Source organism: Salvelinus fontinalis, chromosome 28 (genome assembly GCF_029448725.1).
Source record: "Salvelinus fontinalis isolate EN_2023a chromosome 28, ASM2944872v1, whole genome shotgun sequence".
In the NCBI taxonomy this organism is placed as follows: domain Eukaryota; kingdom Metazoa; phylum Chordata; class Actinopteri; order Salmoniformes; family Salmonidae; genus Salvelinus; species Salvelinus fontinalis.
Window position 1 is genome coordinate 32,412,653 of NC_074692.1, and position 4,597 is coordinate 32,417,249.

Consider the following 4,597-nt stretch of genomic DNA (forward strand, 5'->3'; position numbering starts at 1 on the left):
TGGTAGCTTCCAGACCTGTGGTTATGGGGTAGTGGCAGCTTCCAGACCTGTGGTTATGGGGTAGTGGCAGCTTCCAGACCTGTGGTTATGGGGTAGTGGCAACTTCCAGACCTGTGGTTATGGGGTAGTGGCAACTTCCAGACCTGTGGTTATGGGGTAGTGGCAGCTTCCAGACCTGTGGTTATGGGGTAGTGGCAGCTTCCAGACCTGTGGTTATGGGGTAGTGGCAGCTTCCAGACCTGTGGTTATGGGGTAGTGGCAGCTTCCAGACCTGTGGTTATGGGGTAGTGGCAGCTTCCAGACCTGTGGTTATGGGGTAGTGGCAGCTTCCAGACCTGTGTCTACGGGGTAGTGGCAGCTTCCAGACCTGTGGTTATGAGGTGGTGGCAACTCAATGTGGTGTGTTAACTAGTCTGGAGGGAGGGTCTCAGTGTGGTGTGTTAACTAGTCTGGAGGGAGGGTCTCAGTGTGGTGTGTTAACTAGTCTGGAGGGAGGGTCTCAGTGTGGTGTGTTAACTAGTCTGGAGGGAGGGTCTCAGTGTGGTGTGTTAACTAGTCTGGTGGGGTCTCAGTGTGGTGTGTTAACTAGTCTGGAGGGAGGGTCTCAGTGTGGTGTGTTAACTAGTCTGGAGGGGGGGTCTCAGTGTGGTGTGTTAACTAGTCTGGTGGGGTCTCAGTGTGGTGTGTTAACTAGTCTGGAGGGAGGGTCTCAGTGTGGTGTGTTAACTAGTCTGGTGGGGTCTCAGTGTGGTGTGTTGACTAGTCTGGAGGGAGGGTCTCAGTGTGGTGTGTTAACTAGTCTGGAGGGGGGGTCTCAGTGTGGTGTGTTAACTAGTCTGGAGGAAGGGTCTCAGTGTGATGTGTTAACTAGTCTGGAGGGAGGGTCTCAGTGTGGTGTGTTAACTAGTCTGGAGGGAGGGTCTCAGTGTGGTGTGTTAACTAGTCTGGAGGGGGGGTCTCAGTGTGGTGTGTTAACTAGTCTGGAGGGGGGGTCTCAGTGTGGTGTGTTAACTAGTCTGGAGGGAGGGTCTCAGTGTGGTGTGTTAACTAGTCTGGAGGGGGGGTCTCAGTGTGGTGTGTTAACTAGTCTGGAGGGAGGGTCTCAGTGTGGTGTGTTAACTAGTCTGGAGGGGGGGTCTCAGTGTGGTGTGTTAACTAGTCTGGAGGGAGGGTCTCAGTGTGGTGTGTTAACTAGTCTGGTGGGGTCTCAGTGTGGTGTGTTAACTAGTCTGGAGGGAGGGTCTCAGTGTGGTGTGTTAACTAGTCTGGAGGGAGGGTCTCAGTGTGGTGTGTTAACTAGTCTGGAGGGAGGGTCTCAGTGTGGTGTGTTAACTAGTCTGGAGGGGTCTCAGTGTGGTGTGTTAACTAGTCTGGTGGGGTCTCAGTGTGGTGTGTTAACTAGTCTGGAGGGAGGGTCTCAGTGTGGTGTGTTAACTAGTCTGGTGGGGTCTCAGTGTGGTGTGTTAACTAGTCTGGAGGGGGGGGGGTCGCAGTGTGGTGTGTTAACTAGTCTGGAGGGGGGGTCTCCGTGTGGTCTGTTAACTAGTCTGGAGGGGGGGGGGGGGTCGCAGTGTGGTGTGTTAACTAGTCTGGAGGGGGGGTCAGTGTGGTGCATTAACTAGTCTGGGGGGGGGGGGGGTCTCAGTGTGATGTGTTCACTAGTCTGGAGGGGTGTCAGTGTGGTGTGTTAACTAGTCTGGAGGGGTGTCAGTGTGGTGTGACTGGTACCTACCTAGTACACTGATGTAGAAGGACTGGTACCTACCTAGTACACTGATGTAGAAGGACTGGTACCTACCTAGTACACTGATGTAGAAGGACTGGTACCTACCTAGTACACTGATGTAGAAGGACTGGTACATACCTACCTAGTACACTGATGTAGAAGGACTGGTACCTACCTACCTAGTACACTGATGTAGAAGGACTGGTACCTACCTAGTACACTGATGTAGAAGGACTGGTACCTACCTACCTAGTACACTGATGTAGAAAGACTGATCGATCAGTTTGTTGCCCTCTGGATCCACTAGGTTGAACTTGAAGGAGACACTCCCTCCTTTCTCTCCCTTCTCATGACTGTACTCCAAAAGACCTGCAATGCAACACACACACACACACACACACACACACACACACACACACACACACACACACACACACACACACACACACACACACACACACACACACACACACACACACACACACACACACACACATTTGCATGGATGATTGAACATCTCATTTGATATGTAATATAAATAAATACTTTACTTTTTTCTGTTAAAGAGGCGGACGAGACAGATTGACAGTTAAGTAAACGGAGAGACACAGAAGGAAAAAAGTATGAGAGAGAGAAATAACGGAGGGAGATAAGAAGAAAGGAGGGAGGGAGAGAAGAAGAAGACATTTAAGGTAACGGCTGAGGTTGAGGTGAATTTACGGGACGAAGGCGGAGACTTTCACTTTGTTCCAAGTCAGAGTGAAAGTGAGAGACAGTATAAATACACCTGAACAACCTGCCTGATACACACCACTATCAGCAGCATCACCTGGCAGCGTCCTCACTCTCTCTCACAGCTTCACACACCTGAACGACCTGCCTGAAACACACCACCCTCAGCAGCAACATGACATCTCAAGTGGCAGCACTTCTCTTCTCTTCGCGACAGTGTGCTTGGGCTATGCATCAGGTAATACACACACACACACACACACACACACACACACACACACACACACACACACACACACACACACACACACACACACACACACACACACACACACACACACACACACACACACACACACACACACACACACACACACACACACACACACACAGGGAGAGAGAGAAGTATTCCGTTCTGTGATTGATTTCGAAACTGGCGCTAGACTTGGGAATCTAGAAATAGAGCCTGGTCTGTGTCTGACTAGGATACTACTATGTTGGCTTCCTCCCAGACGAATTCAGTGTGAAATTGATCTTAAACACTTCAGAGGTCATTGGCTTAAACATGACCTCGTTGAGGAAGTGCAGCTCTTCTGAGATAGCTTAAATCTGTAAAAGGGTTTTACCCAGATCTATTAAACATGTGTTTGGTCTTTAATGAGTTTTCTGGTAAAAGATGTTGTTTCTCATCAGCGAGGGTCACTCATATTGATCTTCGTCTCTCTCTCTCTCTCTCTCTCTCTCTCTCTCTCTCTCTCACTCTCTCTCTCTCTCTCTCTCTCTCTCTCTCTCTCTCTCTCTCTCTCTCTCTCTCTCTCTCTCTCTCTCTCTCTCTCTCTCTCTCTCTCTCTCTCTCTCTCTCTCTCTCTCTCTCTCTCTCTCTCAGTATTCTCTGAGGTACCCATGGACTGCTGTCTCCTCACCACTGAGACACGTTTCCCTCGCCACTTCAAGATGGTCTCCTACCTCCTGCAGACCACAGAAAAAGGCTGTAACATTGATGCCACTGTGTGAGTGTCTTCCTCTTTAAGACAAATTACTTCTCTTCCACCTGATACTCAGGCTGAATAAAATTGTATTTTTATAAACATGATACGACACACGTTATAACCATACAAGAACACGATTCCAAGTGTAGTACAATCCCTAGGTTTAGAAACCACATTACTTACAGTTAAGGCACTCCTAAGCAATTTGGAGGCCTGCCAGATTCTGCTCCCCATCAGCAGCTCACCGATCTCCTTACGTGGTCCCTTGAGCACTTTTTGGCAACCACTTAGTCTGGTATCACTCTGAACTTTAACGATTGTCAAATTCTGATCTGTTCCCTCCAGGTTCATCACTAAGACAGGGTTGAGACTGTGCACGCCCCATCCCACAAAGAGCACGTGGGTGGCAGACTACATCAAACGTCTGGAGCGAAACATCTCCCTCCGGATAGCTGATACACCTCAGCAGTAAATGTGGTAAGCATTTACTATACCAACAAGAGAAACAAAACTTTTCAAGATGGATTTATTCCTGAGTGTTTTTCTACGTCAGACTTTATTATTTGCTTTTTGTTCTTGTCTCTTTCCCCTAGTCCCCTTTCCCCTATTTTGGCTAAATTATATAGTTGTTTTAATGTTCTGCAGTGTTTTCATTCACAGCTCTCCCCTTTAACCTGCTCTGCACGACTCCAAATCCTGTTTGTTAAGAGTTATTGTCCTTTGTGCCTGTCTTCCACACAGGATGAAAACAGCAGAGTGAGACCAGAAGAGGAATGAAGGAGAGGAGTGGAGGAGAGGAATGGAGGAGAGGAGAGGAGTGGAGGAGAGGAATGGAGGAGAGGAGTGGAGGAGAGGAATGGAGGAGAGGAGTGGAGGAGAGGAGTGGAGGAGAGGAGTGGAGGAGAGGAATGAAGGAGAGGAATGGAGGAGAGGAGTGGAGGAGAGGAGTGGAGGAGAGGAATGGAGGAGAGGAGTGGAGGAGAGGAGTGGAGGAGAGGAGTGGAGGAGAGGAGTGGAGGAGAGGAATGGAGGAGAGGAGTGGAGGAGAGGAGTGGAAGAGAGGAGTGGAGGAGAGGAGTGGAGGAGAGGAGTGGAGGAGAGGAATGGAGGAGAGGAGTGGAGGAGAGGAATGGAGGAGAGGAGTGGAGGA

At 49.4% G+C, this 4,597-nt stretch overlaps 1 pseudogene; it reads left to right on the forward strand.

Moving 5' to 3' along the window:
• The first annotated feature begins 2,633 nt into the window (after nucleotides 1–2,633).
• Nucleotides 2,634–4,272, forward strand: LOC129825833 (C-C motif chemokine 4-like; annotated as a pseudogene).
• The last annotated feature ends 325 nt before the right edge of the window (nucleotides 4,273–4,597 follow it).